The 21,281-nt window shown below is 46.4% G+C and overlaps 1 pseudogene; it reads left to right on the top strand.

Moving 5' to 3' along the window:
• The first annotated feature begins 138 nt into the window (after nt 1-138).
• LOC144765669 (28S ribosomal RNA) lies at nt 139-1,290 on the top strand (annotated as a pseudogene).
• The last annotated feature ends 19,991 nt before the right edge of the window (nt 1,291-21,281 follow it).

Genomic DNA, 21,281 nt, shown 5'->3' with positions numbered 1-21,281 from the left:
CCCAACCGGACTTTTGACTGGGGCACATTGTGCACAATGTGCTCTGACTGTGTTGTGCCGCCAGGTGAGGTGGCCCACACTGGGCGTCAGAGGCCAGGGGCGTTGTTGGACACTCACCTGACCTGTCTTAAGACACAGAGCAAGGAGTGTAACCTGTCCCTGCGAATTGGGAGGGCCCGCTCTGTCAGGGAAATGGAGCATGAGCATTTGTGATAGGAACAGAAAGATAAAGAACTATGCCTGGGAAGGGCGAAGCCAGAGGAAACTCTGTTGGGAGTCTGGAATGGCCCTGAGGCACAAATTGATCAACCGACCTGGGTATAGGGATGAAAGGCTAATCAAACCATCTAGTAGCTGGTTCCCTCCAAAGTTTCCCTCAGGACAGCTGGCTCCCGCAACCCCCAGTTTTATCTGATAAAATGAATGATTAGATGTCTTGAGGCCTAAACGATCTCAAGCTATTCTCAAACATTTAATAAGTAAGAAGCTCGGCTTGTTGGCATGGAGGGGGCATTGAATGAGAGTGCCTAGTGAGCAGCGGAATAAACCAAATCAGGGTAACCGATGCCCATGTTCAGCAGACTCCTGAAAAAGTATTGGTTGATATAGACAGCAGGACAGTGGCCATGGAAGTTGGAATCCACTAAGAAGTGTGTAACAACTCACCTGCTGAACTAACCGGCCCTGAAAATGGATGGCACTGGAGCGTCGGGCACATACCCAGCCATTGCTGGCATTGAGAGTCATGGGGGCCAGGCCACAATGAGTAGGCGGGCTGCTGCAGTACGCATGGAAGCCTGAGGCGAGGACCCAGGTGGACCTGCTGCAGATGCAGATTTTGCTGGTATTAGCAAATATTCCAACAGAAACTTTGAAGGCTGAAGTGGGGAAGGGTTCCGTGTGAACAGCAGTTGAACATGGGTCTATCAGTCCTAAGAGATGGGCAAGTGCCATTCATAAGGGATTGGTGATGGCGTCATTTAACCCTAGTTAATAGAAAGGGAGCCAGGTTAAGATCCCCAAACCCAGAGTGCTGGTGAAGGGCGCCTTAGCAGTGTCCAGTGCAGTAACACAAAAATCCCAGGGGAAGATGTTTTTTATTTTTTATTTGGGAAGGGCAAGTTTCTCTGGAATGGGATTACTCTGAGAGAGGAGCCCAAGCCTAGAAAAACATTGTAGTTCTGGTGGTGCCCAGTGAGCTCTTGCTGGTTCTTGAAAATCCAAGGACGATTATGTAAATCTCACACAACACCACCCACAGCCAGTCTCCAAAGGGACCAACCTCTGGCATGTTGGAAAAAAGTAGATAAGGGAAGTTGACAAGTCAAATCCGTAACTTATGGATAAGGATAGACTCTAAGGTCTGGGTTGGTCGGGCCGGGTGCATGCCGTGGCTGGATGTGATGTTGCCCTCTAGGACAGTGGTGACTCTGGATGTGAGCTGGGCCCTTCCTGTGGATCCCCCAGCTGTGGTGGGAGCCTCTCCACCTGCCCCTCCCTGGGGTGAGGATAGATGTTCTGCCTCGGCTGGTGCCTAGCAGCTGACTTTGAACTGGTGCAGACCAGAGAAATCCAACTATGTAACTAAAACAAAGCTACGCGAAGGACGAAGGTGTGTGTTGACACAATGTGGTGTCTTTCCAGTGCTCTGAATGCCAAGGTGAAGAAATTCAATTAAGTGCCGGTAAACCGAAAGAGTAACTATGATTTGCTTAACCTCTGCTCAGTCGTAGTGGCCTTTACCTCCAAGTGGTCCTGCTGGTAACTATCTCTATACCACTATACTCTTTGAGGAGAAGACTATAGTGAAAGGTCAAACAAGGTTCTATAATGGCTGTGAGCAGGATAGTGAGAAATAGCAAATCTTACAATCCCAGTTCCAAACGGGGTAGTTCCCAGAAATTAAAAACCCCACTAAGAAGGTAAAAGGAGGTGCTGTCTTTTCAACAAATCAGTAACCTCCTTACCAATTTTGTCAACTCTACACCTACATGTAACATCAAGGTGAATAACAATAAATCAATCACACTGTATTTCTCTGTCCACCCTCTGTATTAATGGACAATGAGGAAACATTAGACCTCAAGATATTGAATGTGTACCCTAAAGACCAAGAGTGACACAATTGCATTAAGATTTGAAAAACTGCCAGGTGTGTATGAGGTCAATGAGGAACTCAAATGAAAAATAGAACAGTGATGTGTATGGAGACACAATGGGAACCTTCAAAGAACTTAGAACACATATCTCCAATAAACACAACGTGTTTTGCTTAAAAATATATTGCTCGAAATTTGACAAAGAAGCAACATTCCACAACAGTGCATGCCACTATGCAAAATGCAAAGGTAAAATGAAGAAAAAAGAGATGCAAATCCTTTGTAGCTTTTTTGACCTCAGATTCGAAACAACAATTGGAATGTTGTAACATGCAGGACATGCACACCCAGAAGCACAAAATGATGCTAGACCCTACTGCTCTTGCAAGCAGCAAACTATCAAAACTATGGTCAAATGAAGAAATATTGATGCTAGCTGAATTGGAAAAGATATATGAAAACAAAAGAAATATAACTGTGCTCATGGTTGCTCATTTTGGCAATTAAAACAGATAAGAAATAGCAGAGAAAAGAAGGGATTGAAGATTTTAAATAAAGCAACAACAAAAAACTTTCAAAGGATGTGCAGCAAGCCTCTAGTAACATTGAAAGTGACTCCAATGATAAAAACGAAATATCAATGGAAATACTAAAAGAAATGTGTAAGAAAATGCTTTTTATGGATTGTCACCACCTAGTTTCTCAACTATTGACGATAGTTTTTAAACTCTGAGAGTGCACTGAGACCTGCTAACCAGACCTCAGTGCCAGTACCCTGACCCTAAAATGTCTGTCGAATTGGCTGTATCCAATTAGAAATGGACAGCTTACCTGTAAGTTTCAAGTATATGACACCCTGGTACCCAGGGTATGTAAGTTAGAAGGGTACCCCAGGACTTAGAGCACTAATTGTGCCACCCAGAAGGGCCCTCCGAGTAAAACAAGGCTACTGCAGCCTGGTAGAGATGTTGTGCACTGCTAGCCCAACTTTGCCATTGAAACAATGGCAAGCAACCACTTCCCCTGGACATGTGAGTGTAAATTCACCTCTCTGGCAGGTCTACTAAGCCCCTGAAGAAAGGGTGCAACATACGACACAGACAGGGCATGTCCGGACAGTAAAACCCACAAAACTGTTGTATTAATTTGGAAAGACTTGGTCGCCCAGTTGGCAATACCGGGTTACACGCTGACACTACAGCTGTGTTAACTCAAGAAGGGTGCAACCAAAGAAGGCGCTCTAAGGTATCAAACAGCTCATTACATTAAACTCAACTTATACCTCAAGTCAAAATTAATGTAATTTATTGCAGTGTGCAGCTTTAGCAAAGCTGCCACTTTGTTGCCTTTAAAACTCATGTGCTTTCCTGGGCGCATATGGACCCTGCTCCACAAGACAGCTTTCTGCCCTCCTGAAGAGACGTGCCAACAACTCTCAGGACGGTAGACAATGAGGGATGAAAGGTCCCTCCTGCAGGAGGCCACTTGGGTGTTAGCCCCAAAAGGCTGGCTTCAAAGGTGTAGCCGCCTTTGGAGGGCAGATGTGTAACACCATAAGGAAGATGGCCCCATTGTTGAGGTAGACAGACTGGCACAGGAAGCAAAGATGCAAAATCAGTGGCCAATCTGGTTTCACCATCGGTGTGCAGCCCTGAGATATGTACATTCTGGGATTGGGCTAATGAGGTCTGAACTCTGAGAGAGGGGCCTTGCCATCTTTGGAGTGGGCAGAATGGTGCATCCTGGGATAGCCAGATGCCGCACTCCACAGAAACTGATCACCAGGTGGGAGGAAACCTGATAGCTCATTGGCTAGCTACTGCATTCTGCTCTGAAGGCACTTTAGGAGCATAAAGGGGTACCCCTGGCACCCAGACCTCAGAACTCAAAGGAGCACTACCCTGCTGTAACGAGGGGCCAGCAAAGAGAGGCTGCAATGATGAGGACTGTACCTACTGCGCCTGGTGACTAGCAAAGAGAGGGACTGGGACTGACTTGTCCTGCTCAAGGAGAAGTTTGCTCTGAAACTCAATCAAGCCAAGAGAACTCCAAGAGCCAGGGGACTGGCCTCTTGTTCACAGCACAGGGATACAACAGCCTAAGAAGCCTGCTGGGGGAAGTTGGTAGCCCAATATCTTCAAACTGCCACCACAGCCGCCACCGAACAGCACGAGGACCAAGAACCGACGCACAGAGTTGCACCCAAATTAGCTGAGCCTGAAGTGCTGTTAGAGAGCTGCTGGGACTCTCAGGAGGAAAGTCATCAACCCAAGAAGGATTGGCATTTGACCGCGACAACAGGTGCCAGGTAGTCCGGTAATTACTAGACTTTAGTCAGAACGTAAGACTTCATGGGATGCCGACCCTGCAATACAGACCCCCTCAAGTCTTCGTGGTCCATAGAATCATTGCAGGAAGACCCGAATGGTCCACATCTCATCCACAGCATCTGTGGAGCATCCTTAGCATCCCTCATCACTTGCATCAGGACCACTCCATAGGACTCCATTTCACTGCAAAGAAAAGTTTCTGGAACTGTTGGAGGACCGCTTTTTCTTTGGTCACCCCAAGTACTTTTAACCAACCTCACTGACACACTCCTAATTTTCCTCTGAAAAAGTTTTTAAGGGCCTGATTCACAAAGGGCATTCGCACTCATGGCACAGACCTCGCAGTCATGGGGGAGTCTCCGCCCTGAAGGCGGAGACTCTCCCACAACTGGGATGAGTGCAGAGGCCCTTTGTGAATCAGGCACTTAGGGCCCGATGTAGGTAGCCAAATACCGGTCGGTAACGGCCGAAAATCGGTAAATTCGCCCATTACCGACCGGTATTAGTGCATCGAGATGTATGTCACCAAAAACGTACCGAATCGGTAAATACCAGTCGGTAAAAAACCGATTCGGTATAACACGATTCGGAATTTACTGAATACATATTCTCCGATTCGGTAAATAAGAAATGGTAAGTTACCGAATCGGTAAATACCGGATTCATATTTACCGAGTCGGTAAATAAGAAGTGGTAAAAAAGGCCATTTGAGATGTAGCAAAGTCAGGAAATACCGAATTTCGTGAAATTCGGTATTTAAGAGACGGTATTTAACATGGATTGGAAGCAGGTGGAAACCAGGAACAGGATATATAAGAAGCTCCCAAAATGCAACAGTACACCCACAATGGCGGCTTTCTACGTAATTGCAAGGCGGCTACGGATACAGGCAGCAGGAGAGAGGGTTTGGGTAAGGGAGGAGCAGGTATATAGGCAGAGGATCACCCTCTTCCAACTCACTGAAGCAGAGATCCTGCAAAGGTACCGACTCCACCCCAGAACCATCCTGGACTTGATCAGGGACCTCCACCCATATCTGTAACACCCAACCCCAAGAGCACACGCCATCCCACCCCATGTACAGGTGCTGTGCTGCCTACACCTTCTTGCCTCTAGGAGCTACCAGCACGTGATAGCCTCTGTAGGTGGAGTGTCCCAGAGCTGCCTGTCACGCTTATTCAGAAAATTCCTAAACGCCATGATGCAGAGGATGGAGCATTACATTGAGTTCCCTGAGACAACTGGGAGGCCTCTGCCATGAGTGCAGAGGCCCTTTGTGAATCAGGCACTTAGGGCCTGATGTAGGTAGCCAAATACCGGTCGGTAACGGCCGAAAATCGGTAAATTCGGCCATTACCGACCGGTATTAGTGCATCGAGATGTATGTCACCAAAAACGTACCGAATCGGTAAATACCAGTCGGTAAAAAACCGATTCGGTATTACACGATTCGGAATTTACTGAATACATATTCTCCGATTTGGTAAATAAGAAATGGTAAGTTACCAAATCGGTAAATACCGGATTCATATTTACCGAGTCGGTAAATAAGAAGTGGTAAAAAAGGCCATTTGAGATGTAGCAAAGTCAGGAAATACCGAATTTCGTGAAATTCGGTATTTAAGAGTCGGTATTTAACATGGATTGGAAGCAGGTGGAAACCAGGAACAGGATATATAAGAAGCTCCCAAAATGCAACAGTACACCCACAATGGCGGCTTTCTACGTAATTGCAAGGCGGCTACGGATACAGGCAGCAGGAGAGAGGGTCTGGGTAAGGGAGGAGCAGGTATATAGGCAGAGGATCACCCTCTTCCAACTCACTGAAGCAGAGATCCTGCAAAGGTACCGACTCCACCCCAGAACCATCCTGGACTTGATCAGGGACCTCCACCCATATCTGTAACACCCAACCCCAAGAGCACACGCCATCCCACCCCATGTACAGGTGCTGTGCTGCCTACACCTTTTTGCCTCTGGGAGCTACCAGCACGTGATAGCCTCTGTAGGTGGAGTGTCTCAGAGCTGCCTGTCACGCTTCTTCAGAAAATTCCTACACGCCGTGATGCAGAGGATGGAGCACTACATTGAGTTCCCTGAGACACCTGCAGAACTAGCAAGGACAAAAAACGAATTCTATCAACTTGCACAGTTCCCGCACATCATAGGCTGCATCGATGGGACACACATCCCACTATGCCCACCTGCAGCAACTAAGCACATATACAGAAACCGGAAATCCACACATTCAATCAATGTGCAGGTGATCTGCAACGCTAGCAACATGATAACGGACATTGTAGCCAAATATCCTGGGAGTACCCACGACTCCTACATATTCACCAACAGTGGGATATACAGACGCCTTGTTGCTGGTGATTTTGGTGATGGATACCTGCTGGGTAAGTATGTGTGAGACACCCTGACAGTTCATGCAGAAGGAGCACTCCTGAGTATGTGACTAATCTAATTATCCTTTCCCACCCAGGTGACAGTGCATATGCCCTGCGGTCATTTGTGCTCACCCCCTACCTGAACCCATCCACCAGGAGTGAAAGGCGTTATAACGTGGCACACAGAACAACACGTTGCGTGGTGGAACGTACATTTGGGCTGCTGAAAAGTAGATTTAGGTGCCTCCATAAGAGTGGAGGTGCACGTCAGTACACGCCAATCATCTGTTGCAAGATTATTGCGACCTGCGCCATGCTGCACAATCTTGCCACCAAGGAGGGCACAGAGATAGAACTGACATATCATGAGGACATTGATGATGGGACAGTACAAGCAGATCACAATGCAGCAGGAGCAGCACCAGCAACAGATGGACGACTGTGACGCGCTGCAATCACCAACAGATACTTCTAATTGAGCGATGACACACAGCCATGTCCAGTGTTGGGAACACTCACTTTAATGTACACAACTGCACCTTCCAAAAAATCATATATCAAATTAAATGCACTTTGCACAATGGTTGGCCAAAGTTTACTTCACTTTGACCTGTCCTGTGATCAATATGTCTCTCTATGCTTGCGCTTACGCATGATGTTTTGCGAGGCATGGGGCTGGGGGTCTACATGTGCAGTGGTGCCGGTGTCATCGGCATGGAGTCTGCTGCTCCTACGAATGTCCTGAACAGGCATGCTGGACCCACTCCTGCTCATTGACTCCTCAGTGTCCCCAACGACCATGTTGCCACCTGTGGCTGTCAGCTGTGTCAGCATTGCCCCAATTGCTGATTCACCCTCCCCATCCCCCGGGACAAGTCACTGCAGCAGTGTACAATGTCAGTCTGCAGATTAACAGAGCGGCGACACTGCAGGGTGGTGGAAGTTGCCAACCGATTAATCGACTGATTGAGCAGCCTGACCTCGCGCCTATACTTGCGCCTCTCTTCTTGGTCACTTTGAAGCCTGTCACAGAGGGTGCCCATTCGCACCTCCATGCCCCTCACCCCCTCCGCCATGGACTCCATCCCTTTGCCCATTGCCTCCATCCCTTTGCCCATGGCCTCCATTCCCCTTGCCATGGCACCTATCCCCCGATCGATGTCCGACATCCTGTTATTCAGGATGCGCACCTGCCGGTGCACAGCCATGATGCCTTTGGCCTGCATACGCTGGACTTTGACCATTGTGGCTTCAAGCCCAGCGAAGACACCCTGCACATCCTGCCCCTCATCCTGCTCTCATGCCCTACGGACACGGTCACCTGCACGGCCAGATCCCAGTGAGCCAAGTTGTCCAGCGTGGCCAGCCATTGTTGGTGTACTAGGTCTGGGAGCCACTACCACTTCCTCATCGGAGCTCTCCAGGATCCTTAAAGGTGGTACGTCCTGCCTCCTTGGCCTCACATGCACAGGGGACCCTGAGCTGGGTGTTGTGGCTTCTGCTGGTGCTGGCTGAGTCTGTGTGTCGAACAGCAGGGGCGACAGTGGCTGAGCAGTGGTGTCATGCTCCATTGCTGTGGGTGCCTGGGGTGTGGTTGTATCCTCATGGACAGTGCTAGGTCCAGCTGTGTCTTTGGCCTTCTCCCTCGCAGATGATGTTGTGGCACTACACTCCCCTCCCAGCGCTGCTCTGCGCGATGACTCTCCTGTGAACAGACATGGACAATGATCAGCTGCCTGTTTTCCCAACACAGATTCCTAACACACATTTTCATTTGCCTAGACTGTTTGTGTATGGGGAGTGTGGCATGGCATGCAGGGTTCGGTGTTGGCAGCTTTGATGTATGTACCTATGACTACCACTACCATGATGGTTTGCTGGGGACTACAGTCATGTGTGCTGGATTGTGAGTGATTCACCCACATTGGGGAAGGGGCCTGGGAATGGGTGGGGTACATGTCCATGCATCTTACCTTTCTTACTTGCAGCTCTGGCTGAGCTATCAGTATCCCCGATCCCATGTATGCTCTCAGGCTCCATGGTGGATTCCACCAGCTGCTCCAGGTCGGTGAGGCTTGGGGCACGGCTCTTCCCCCCACTGGTTGCTGCTGATTCCTTCCTCTGGGTGGCTAGTTTTTTTTTGGTGGTGATCCTCAGATCATACCACCTCTTCTTCATGTCGTCAATTTCTCGGTGGGTCACTCCTAGGGCATTGACCTTGCTCTGTATTGCCAGCCAGGTGTTCCTCTTTACAGACTCAGCTACTTGCAGAGACTGTCTCCCAAACAGCTGGCTGTAGTGCTGCACAACCTCCTCCACCAGCACCTGGAGCTCTGTTGGGCTGAATTTCACCTTTCTCTCTCTGTCCCCTCCATCCTTTTGTGCCTCCTGGGACTCCATGCTGTTTCTCGTCTGGTCTCAGTGCAGCCTGCTCCTCTGTCTCCCTTCCAGCTCTCTCTGCAGTTCTGTTGCTCTGCACCTGCATGGGTGTGGCCACCTCCAGGTACTGGGGTGTGGTACTTGCACCTGATTGGCTGATCTCTCAGATGCTTGGTTGTGGGGTGTGGTGTGTGTCCCTGATTGGTGCACAGGCTCACATGTCATGTATTCGAATTTTCGAGATCAGAATTTACCGAATCGGTATTTACCGATTTGGTATTTACCGATTCGGTAAATTCCGATTCGGTGTCTCCCATTCATTCCTATGGGACTGGAAGGCCATAGGGTTGTATGGGTGTTACCGAGTCGGATTTACAGATTCGGTAGATACCGAATCGGTATTTACCGAGTTTGAATACCGATTCGGTATTTTTTACCGGATTTTTACCTACATTTGGGTTTCCGGTTCATAAATACCGATTCGGTATGAGTCGGTATTTATGAACCGGTAATTAAAAATTACCTACATCGGGCCCTAAGTGTCCAATGGGTGATTTATTATTGCTTTTAAAATCTAAAGCTCCAAAACCCTCTGGTGGATCTTTTTTTGTATTAGTTTCTAAATTCCTATAAAATACAGTCTATTTCCATAAAGTGGTGTCAGATTCTTTGAGTGTTGTGTTGATTTAATCTTCAATTGTTTAATGCTTTACACTTGTACCTCTGTGTAAGTCTTGCTGCTCAGTTACAACACTACCAATGGTTGAGCTGAGGGTTTTACAGACAGATTCTACTGGACCTAAACGAGTTGGTTGCACAACCACACCATATAATACACCCCATTCCCCCACAAAACGGGTAAAGACTTTATGAACAGAAAGTGAGCACCTAAAATGACTAACTTTCATGATTTAAATGACAGAATATCAGAAGCTCATAAATAGTCCACAAATCCGGAAAATCAAAAAGCTGCTACAGACCTGATGGAAAAAAATACCAGTGACATACATCCAAAGCCAGTCGATCACAATAAACATCCAAATAAAATTGGTAATGAGCCTACGAGCATTGCTCAAAATCATAATCAGAATGTTTCACTCCAAGGTAATATACAACAAAAAATAAGAAAAATAAAATGCTCAATAAAACGAAAACAAAAAAAGCACTTACAATTGGTGCAGCATTCATGAAGCTATTTACAAAAATACTGACCTCATTTTTCGTTAATTTGAATATAAACCAAAAGGGATTCATGAAAGTGAAAGGATGTTTCAAAACCCTAACACTGCTCCAGAACATCATAAAAGGGGCACAAAAAAATAAACACTCTTTTGCAGTGGTGTTTATAGATATGTCTAAAGCATTTGACTCTTTCAGCCACTGTCATATTATACACAGTCTGGAGAAACAAAGAGTTCCTTCATACATGTGAGATCTAACAAAAGACTTATACACAGATTTATCAACATGCTTCAAGGGCAAAAACTATAAATCCACACCAGAAATAACAATGGAATCTGGAGTAAAACAAGACGGCTCACTATCCCCCCAGTTGATAAATGTTGATCTGGATCATCTAATTCGTGATCTTCAGAAAACTGGCAAGCGCTTTACATTTGGCTCAGAAGGACTTACTGAGCAAATCACCATTCTGACCTTTGCTGACAACATACCAGCATTCAGTAGCACATGGGAAGGAACGAGTACTAATTTAAAGATCTTTGAAAAATTCAGAAAAACAACAGGCCTGAAACTGAATGTGAAAAAGACATACTTTCTTTTTCATAAGTAATCATAAACACAAAATCCTGGTACATAATTTCAAACACTGGCAATTTGAAAAACAACGACAATAATTTGCTTTGCGAGCACATAATGTAGCATTGTCACAAGTGGCCGAGTAATGAGAAATGTTATAGTTTGTGAAATTTAAAGTTGGTATTTGTGCTTTTTATAATCATTTACAGTTGAGCTGTAATCATTTACAGCTCAACGCCCGAAGAAGGGCGTTGAGCCCGAAATGCATTGGGTTATTTTTATCGAATAAACGCTGCCTGAAATGAATTCATGCCTCAGTCATGTTCTTGCAAAAGGTCTGTATAGACACAGATGGAACAGTAGAAACTTGAAAAAAGTATGTACACTCAGCGTGTGGATTTAAAGTTTGAGAAATGGGAAAATTAATTTTGATTATAAAGATAACACTGTGTAAAATTGATGGCTATGAACGGACATATTTCCTCCAAAGTGGCAAAATGATATGTGCGTTTGCTTGGGACGGGATGACGCCCCATTTCAGGGAAATTCGAAAAACAAAACATTGAAAACATACATCCAGGTGACAGTGAGAGATATCTCGGATTGAACTTTGATCCTCATACATGTCATACATGAAACAGCAAAATAAATAAGGGAATAACAGAATGGGCCCAAAAATGTGACATTTTACCACTCAAGCCCACACAAAAGGTTTAAATATTATGTCAATACCTGGTTCCCAAGCTGTCCTTTAAACTGGAAATAGTAGGCTGTTGGAAATGCCCTTTTTGGAGGGTCCCCCAAAAACGTTTTGCCTTCTTCCTCCAGTCTCATTACTCTGTTAAACAATTAGCAAGCATAAAGATCCAACTATGAATGCCTGGGAGTGTGGGGCACTTATCATAATTGATAACATGAATACCGCAGTTCAATCACAGCCCCTAGAGGGCACCACAGTGATCATTACAACGCCATGCAATTACAATTCCTATTCCCTAAAGGGTGCTTGTAACATTGAGAAATCACATTAAATACATATTGGATATGAGCAAAATTCTAAAATCATATAAAGCCTATGGCATGCATAATTTTTGTAACTGCACACCTGTGCAATTACCACCTTCCAACCCTAAGGGGTGTCTCACAACATGAAACCTCCCATTGGACCAACTCTAGCCACAAGCCTTGCAGCCATAGTCCTTGTCCCTAGAGAGAATGATCCTCCACACTGTAGGACAGGAGCCCCACTCCAGGGAAATTTGGCTATTTAACAAAACCCTATAGAGGTTATACTTTTCAACTCCCTAGAGGCTTATGGTGGGAACTGTCCAATTCTTTTTTGGGGGGAGGAGTCTGCGCTGCTCCTGCAGCTCCCCCTGCACCTTTGTTTTCTCAAGGTGATGGCCATGTCCTCCAGGGGTCACAAAATGCCTAAAACAAATTGTTTTCCTAGGCAAATACGGAAGGGCCCTGCAGGGAATTATGGGGGGCTCCTCTGGTAGCGTGCATATCGCAGCAGTGGATCCCCCGCTGTTCTGGGGAAGAGCCACTGTGCCTTTTCTTTTTTCCATATCTAGCAGTCGGCTGCGGCTTCCGGTCTCATGATGCTCTGTCCTACCCGGGCACCCCGAATGCCTGTGACACCATGGAAAGCAGTCACTCTCTACACTGCTCTCATGCTTCAGATTCACAGCAGTGTGGGGCTTGATGGGGAGTCCACGATGCCAGGAACTTGAAGCAGAGGAGCGCAAGGCGGCCGACAGCACCAGGTAAGTTTATTTTTGTATTACTATTAATCCCCCAGCCGGTATTTATCTGTGTCGGCCGTCACAGGTTTACTGTCTCTATCCAATATGTGGTTCATGTTCCTGTGAGTAAAACTAAAATTATAGTTGTACGCAGGAACAATCATTGTGTTGATGGAAGAAAGACCGATTTGACGCTGATGGGCAGCAATAATAATAACCAAGAATGAACCATGCACAGTGGTATAAGAATATCCAAATGTGTTGTCATCTAATTATTGATGCACATGAATGGATGAGCGAGATTCCCACTGTCCCTAACTACTATCTAGCGAAACTGCAGCCAAGGGAACAGGCTTGGCAGAATCAGAGGGGAAAAAGTGCTTTTGGGCTTGACTCTAGTCTGGCACTGTGAATAGGCACAAGAGGTGTAGGATAAGAGGGGGGACCTTGGGCTTATGGTGAAATACCACTACTCTTAATGTTTTTTCATTTACCTGTGAGGCAGGGGAGTAAGCTCCATGGGGCTCTCACTTCTGGCTTCAATCATCTGGTGTGTGCTGGCCATGACCCACTTGAGGGAAACATCCATTAAAACGCAGTCATTACAATGACCTACCTTTACAATGCAACTGTTTCAACACAACTGCCTTTACATCGCATGCCATTACAATGCATGTCATTACAACGAATGTCACTACAATGCATGCCATTACAACACATACCATGACATCACATGCAGTTACAACGCATTATAAGGTAAGTATTGGAGAATTTTTTAATGGTAGGGTGGGTATGGGTTTTGGGGTACACGGGAATAGTAATTTTTACCCCTGCACTATCCAACATTTTACCTACTGTGAGAATAGTAATTTGTACCCCTACACTATCCAACTGTTGTCCTAAAAGTATTATGCGTTGAAATGGTAGCTTGAAAAAATGTGTTGTAATGGCATGCGTTGTAAAATCATGCAATGTAATGGTAGTTGTGATATAAAGACTGCGCTGTAAAAGCATGTGATATAATTGGATGCGTTGTAACCTCATATATTCCCACTTGAGGGACAGTGGCAGATAGGGACTTTAACTGGGGCCGTACACCTGTCAAACAATGACGCAGGTATCCTAAGTTGAGCTTAGGCAGGACAGAAACCTTCTTGCCGATCAAAAGGGCAAATGCTTAGTTGATCTCAATTTTTAGTACCACTACTGTGGAAGTGGGGCCTCAAGATGCTTCTGACTTTTTACATTTCAAGCAGAAGGTGTCAGAAAAGTTACCACAATGGATAACTGGCTTGTGGCGGCCAAGTGTTTATAACAAAGTTGCTTTTTGATCATTTGAAGTCAGATCTTCCTATCATTGTAAAGCAGAATTCACCAAGTGTTGGAATGTTTACCCACTGATCGGCAACATGAGCTGGGCTTAGACCATTGTGAGAGAGGTTCATTTTAACCTTCTGATGATGTGTTGTTGCAATAGTAATCCTGCTCAGTATGAAAGGAACCGCAGATTCTGAAAATTGCGGTATGTGCATGGCTGAGGAGCCAATGGGGCATAGCTACCATATGTGGGATGGTGACTGAATGCCTCAAAGTCAAAACCCCCCATAACCATAATGATTTCGAAATGCCATGGAGCCGCGGTTAGCCTGGGAAAACAGCCTCTGAGTTGGTGCATAGAGTCGCTCACTCAGGGATTGGAGAACAGATGGAAGTGGCCACCTCCATCACCTTTCGTGCACCACATGTTTGTGGGGCACCTGGTGTAAAAACATTTGCAGATGACTTAATTCTCGGTCAAACTTTCAAAAGTAGAAGAGCACCTCTCTTTTGTCTTCGTCCGTGGGTGCCTGTGTCTCCCTGGGGTCCCTGTGTTGGCAGGCCAGCAGCAGGGATGGGTGCGGGCCTGTGGAAGGCTGCATCCACCACCTGTAGTGCAGCATGTTCTGGCGGTTACAGGGATGTGGAAACAACCCCTTGCAGGTTAGCCGGGTGATCAGATAGCTGGAGTTGCAACCAACAGAGCAGCCTGGAGCCGGGAAGCCAGTCAGTGGCTTGAGGAAGGAGCCCTCCTGAGTGCTGGCTACATCGTTGGCTGCTGCACAGGCACTCCAGTCACCAGGTCAGTGTGAGCCACCTGGTCACCCGGCTGGGTGACCAGATAACCATCAGGTAGCTGGCTGACCAGCTAACACTGACTTGTGTCACCCTCAGTGTTATGAAGGCCCCAACTTTGTGGGGGTTTAATAGTCAAAGAAAAATGGCTTTCCAGGCATATCCAAGAGGAGAGGGAATGTTAGCATGGGGATTAAACCTCCTTAACTCCCCAGGCCCAGGCATCAGAAAGGAAGACGGCACAAACCCAGGGCATCCTTAGCCACTGGACTGGGGGTGGAAGTCCCTATCCAGGACATGGTGGCTGCAGACTGGAGAGGACCCTTGTGCCCTTCTGGGGTGTGAGCCTTCACATTCACCCAATGTGAAGGCCCAGGCTGTAACAGGGGCAGGGTGGCATTAGACCGGGGAGGAGTCTTAGGCTCCTGTGAGCTGAACAGCTACTGTACTCCTCCATGAGAGGTAGGCAGAGCCATGGCTTTTGCCTGGTAATCCAGGGCTCTCTTCACCGGGTAGGGCCACTTTCCCTATCTCGGCCAGGGTGACATCAGATCAGGAGAGGAGCCTGGGGATCCTGCGGGCTGAACAGCTCCTTTAATCCCCAAGAGAGGCAGGCAAGCCCATGGCTTTCACTGGGTAGTATGTCTCCAGGCACCGGGTAGGGCCATCTTCCCTACCTGGGCCAGGGTGGCATTGGACCGGGGAGGAGTCTGAGTCGCCTGTGAGTCAAATAGCTCCTGTTATGTAATTCCTCAGGTGATGTTCATGATTTGCACCACAAATAGCCTTGGCGTCAGGTGTCAATCGGCATAGGTCCCGGCAAGGATATAGATAGCGGCCTTTATTGCTGCCATAGAGGTCTAATTTCCTCAATGAAGGAAGGCTGCTGGCTAAAGCTGGTGAAGGATTCTGTGTCGGTCCTGGAGAAGAACGTAGTAGGAGCTGCAGGAAGCCCAATCCCAACAGTGATGTATCCAAAGTGGATTTTCTGGCAGGTAGATCCTGGTCTTCAGTCAGTTCTGCAAGGCACAAATCTTTTTAAAAGGTTTCAAAGTCACAGCTTTTAGGGTTAGGCAGAAGGAGTACCCTCTGACATCCACTAAGGGTTTCTTGTCCTCAAGAACAGTACTTAGTGGTAAGAACTCACTCTACAGAAGCTGTAAGCAGGAGCTGGGGCAGATCTAGTTGAAACTGGTCAGGTGGGGGCTTTCAGGAAAGATGGCTTCTTGAGGATTGTGGGTCCCTGTTGCCTAACAGGAGCTCAGCCTACTAAACTTGGGCTCCACTTCTTTGCCCTGGGTGCAGTAAGTAGTAGCAGGTCCAGCCCTTGAGGTTCTCTTCACAAGTCTCTAGAGCAGGTGCTGTCCTTCTTTTTTCTTCCACAGGTCCAGTAGTGTTCTGAAGAGGGTACTCATGGGTGCCCTATTTATGCCTAGTACTAGCCTGTGGTTAGGGGTACCGCCTGGCACGTTCCTAACCAATAGGGAAAATGTTCCCAGGGGTAGCCCTCCCCACTTTTACAGCAGTTTCTGTGTACCTACTGTAAACAGTCCCACACTGCCCATCTCTACCTAAACCAAGGTAGCAGTAATGTTCCTTCCCTGGGCAAAGCTCCTGTGCCATAATATGTTAGATAAACAACATGTCCTCAGTAGTCACTCAAAACCAGTGCTGGGGCAACTGCTCTCCCACTGGGATTGGTGCCTGGTTGGCTAGAAGGAAAAAAGAAGGGGCAGTCTCAGGTATAAGTTGAATCTGCCTGTAACAGGTTAGGCCTCTTTGGAGATAATTAATTTCCTGCCACTGCCCAGATCAACATCCTATCAGAGGAACAGAACACCTTCCCAATCACAAGCCCTGGGAGAAAGTTCTCATCTCATCAAGGAGCTATTCATTTCCTGGGTGACAGTGGGAAGCTCATGCAAATGAGCTGCCAGAGGCTTTAGGCAGGCAAACGTTTACTTTTTTAAAGTACTTTTGTAAAATATTTATCAGACATCTGTTTTTGCTAAAAGTAAATATATAACTTTTTTATCAGGTTCCTGGACGAAGATAACTTTAATTTTAACATTATCTTGTAGTGCTTTCCTATGCAATAGCTGCCTTGATATAGTGAAAATAGCTTTTAAAGAATTGTTTTACTGTATACATTTACATATCCTACTTTTAAATACCATGCACCCTGCCTTATTGGGCATTAGGACATATTTGGGGGGATTATTAATATTTAAAAGGAGGCTCAGGCCTGTCAAAAAGGGGTTATTTTGACAGGTTGAATTTATAGTGTAAACCTCCATAGCTGTGTTACTGGTGGCAGGCCTGCAGTTACGTTTTGCATTGTAACTTTTTCTGTTGCAACGCACCTTGCAAATTGGCTTTGTAAACTCTGAGGGCCATATTCGATCTTGGGGACCTGAGGCACAGTTGATTAAAATCATAAGATATCTGGTCATTCTGCAAACTAATGTATCAAATTCTGAGGTTCAGTCGACCTTTGTCACTGTGCACTGCAAGGGTACTTGTGTATCTGGATATTTTAAAATGTTGAATAAACAGAATTTAAAAAATATACATATGTTGCTGTCCAATAGTAAAATTAAACTTATAGGCTCTGAGTACACTTTATACCATGTACTAAGGACCTATAACTAATATAAATATTCTAATTAGCAATATAGGGCAATTTAAGCATGTTTAGGGGTCAGAGCAAGTGCAGGGAGTTAAACATAACACATCATCATCAGTCCAGGAACACAAAAAGCAGCATTTTCCTACAGCAAATAAGAACAAATAGTATGACAAATATTTGTATTTATATTGTGCATACAACTCATTGAGTAATGTTTACAAAATAGTATTGTTTTTATACAGACACATATATAGTGCTTACAGTGCTTACAAATCAAGGTGTTTTCAGGTGAACCATAAGGATACATGATTACCCCAGTAATTTAGGCACGTAAGCCGATATGGTAAACAAGTAAACCAATATTTTACATGGAAAGACCAGTACATCATGGATACAAATCAGCATCTAATGCTTTAAAACCAAGGTTTAAATATTGTAACCAATACATTACATGTAGAAATCAAAACATTACAAGAATGACCCAACATATTATAAATATGAGCCATTGAATTATGTGTGTCAACAGATATGAATTAGTATGGTATTCATGCAAACCATTCATTTATGCATGGAAAGCTGTATGACATGTATAAAAAACAGCAGTTGATGCTTTCAAGCAGAGTATAACAAGTGTGGAGCAATATATTATGTAAATGTTGGACTTGGCCCTTTTTGCAGGGTCATCCGTGAACTTTTTGCCTTCCTCCTGTACTTTGACCTGATTTTGTTGGTTTTATGACTCTGGGCACTTTACCACTGCTGATCAGTGCTAAAGTGCATATGCTCTCCCTATGGTAAATTGATATATGGATTAGGGACTCCATGATTGGCTGGTTTGGTTTACTTGTCAGATTTGTCAGAGTGTGGGAAGGGCTTGTAAACCTAATGCTGCTGGTGGGCTTGCAGCAGCGGTTGTGCCACCCACAGAAGCAGCCTGTAAAAGTGTGACTCAGGTCTGCCATCGCATAGCCTGTGTGCAGTCTGGTACTGCCATGTTGACTGGGCATATGCACCCGCTTGCCAATCCCTACACCTTCCCTTTTCTTCATATCAGACACCCCTATGGTAGGCCCAAGGACCCTGGGCATGTGTGTAGGACATGCCCTGGTGTGTGTGGCATGTCCTAATAGTGAATTGCAGCCATTTTTGTTTTTCACTATTGCAAGGCTATCTTTTCCCCATAGGCCAGAATGGGCAGTTTGATTAGTACATTTTATAATCCTAACTGACTAAGGTAGAAATTCAAGTTTAGTATGCCTGAACTCAGAATTATAAAATACATATTTTAGTGAAGTTGGTTTTAAAATTCTGTGTTTGAAAATGCCACTTTTAGAAAGTAGGAATTTTCTTGTCTAACCATCCAAGCCTGCCTCTGCTAGATTGTGTATTTATTGTCTGGAGTTTGAGTGACAGAGGCTGGGGGAGTCGAGGAGACAGGGTGATTCAGCCCAGTGCTGAACAGGGAGATCTGCATCTAGATGGGAGGGAGGAATTGCACCTGGGACCTGAATAGGGCTGTGCCTTCCCTCCACAATGCTAGCTCCACCTCCTGTGGTGCGTCTGCTCTCTCTGTTCTGCACTATGAAAGGAAAGAAGGAGTTATGTAAACATAGTGCTCCAGGACTGACCAGAACTGGTTTGGACTATGCAAAGGCCTCTCTGCCTACAGAGAACAAAGAGAACTGTGTATAAAAGAGGGGACCCAGACCATAGAAAATTAGATCACTTTTGGACAAGAAGAAACCTTTGCTGAGGAGTGGAACCAAGAGAGACTGAGGAGAGAGTATCCTTAGCTGAAGCGCTGCTTGGGGATTGGCCTGCAGTGGTTAACTGACTGCCAAAGAAAGAAGAGAGGAACTTTGGGCCATGTTATCAAGAAAGGGCGATACATTATCGCCACTTTTATCGGCAGGAAACTGCCGCTAAAGCGGCGATAATGGGCTTGATAATATGCCCTTGTGAACTCCCATGGAAGCCCAGGTTCTGGTGTTACCCTGGGCTTGTATGGGAATTCACAAGGGCATATTATCAAGGCCATTATCGCCACTTTAGCTGCAGTTTCCTGCCGATAAAAGCGGCGATAATGTATCGCCCTTTCTTGATAATATGGCCCTTTGTGTGTACATTCATCAACTTGAATAGGGATCGCCAAGGGCTTGAGAACAGAGCTTACCTCCTGCTGAAGTCTCAGGGACAACAGACTTCACCCACCAGCTCCCCAAGAGTTCTTTTGAAGTGCCTGCAGTTGTGCTGCACTTTTTGGAGCTGGAGGCGTGACTCGAGATCAAGAAGCGTGTTCACAACACAAAGCGGCTCGCATCGCCGGAGAAGAGGATTGACGTTGCAGCAGACGCCGCCGTATCACCGGGAAGCGGGTCGCAGAGGAATTGTTGAGTCATCGCAGGTCCACGAAGCGCCTCGCATCGCCAGGAGAAGAGGATCGACGTCACAGCAGACGCCACCGCATCACTGGGAAGCGTGTCACTGGGCCTGTCGCAGCTCGCATCATTCTGGAAGCAACTCGCATCACCAGAGGAGAGGATTGACGTCACAGCAGATGCCGCCACATCACTGGGAAGGTGTCACAGGGCCTGTTGTGGCTCGCATCGTGTAAAGCATCTCGCATCGCCGGAGAAGAGGATTGACGTCACAGCAGACACCACAGCATCACTGGGAAGAGTGTCGCAGGGCTTGTCGCGGCTCGCATCATTGTGGAAGCAACTCGCATCGCCAGAGGAGAGGATTGACATCGCAGCAGACGCCGCCACATCACTGAGAAGCGTGTCGCAGGGCCTGTCGCGGCTCGCATCGTGTAAAGCATCTCGCATCACCGGAGAAGAGGATCGACGTTGCAGCAGATGCCGCCGCATCACCGAGAGGCATGTTGCATCAAGGCAAAAGCACTATCTTAGTTTCTTTGCACCAGATCTTCACCCCATCACCGCCCTTGCATGTAAGGGACTACTGCATCACCTTTCCTGCAACACTTTCGTTGCACTGCGTGTCGCATCTTAAGATACATAGACTCAAAGTGCCGCATTTTAAGATCTAAAGAGAGCTAAGATAATTCTACCATTTTAAGTACAGTATATTGGATTTTTGTCATTTGTGGTCTTGTGTTAAATCTATATAAAGAATACTTATTTTTAATATACAACTGTGTGCTGTCCATCTGTAGTGTTGTCACTGGGTTACTGTATGTGTTCACAACTTCCTCACACACTGCCTCTGAGATAGGCCTGTCTGCTTGTGCCAAGGGGGTGAGCAGGGGTTATTTTATGAGTGTACCCCCATACCCTGACTAGAGGCAAGGGTCCCTATTTGTCACAGGTACCTACCTATGCCAACTAGAGACCCCTAAATCTAACAGTAAACAAACCATGCAGTTATTCAAGTCTACTTTGAATACATCAATGCATACACCAATGAATTGAACAGATACAGCAGTGTGCTGTTGATATAGACTGGTATTTTAGGAACATTAACCAATATCCAATGTTTAGACCTTAACCCCTTGGCCGTGGCGCTAATTTCACCGCAGCGCTGGGGCAGTGGGGGGGAGCGTGGCACCGCCATGCTCGTGACGGAACCACGCTGTCATGAGTCACGGGCGAGCTGTGCTCATGATGGTGTGGTTCTGTCACGACTCTGCCCACTCACTACTTCGCACAGGCGGGGAATCAGTGGGCAGAGCAACTGCAGCATGATGGAACCACGCCGTCATAAGCACAAGCTGCCCATGGCTCATGACGGCGTGGTTCCGTCATGCGCAGGGAAGGGGTTAAACCATCTACTTTGTTACGCACACCAATGAGCTGGATTTGAGTGCCAGT

This window comes from Lissotriton helveticus, chromosome 6 (genome assembly GCF_964261635.1).
Source record: "Lissotriton helveticus chromosome 6, aLisHel1.1, whole genome shotgun sequence".
NCBI classification, from domain to species: Eukaryota; Metazoa; Chordata; class Amphibia; order Caudata; family Salamandridae; genus Lissotriton; species Lissotriton helveticus.
The sequence above is the reverse complement of the archived record's forward strand: the minus strand, read 5'-3'. Positions and strand labels throughout refer to the sequence as shown.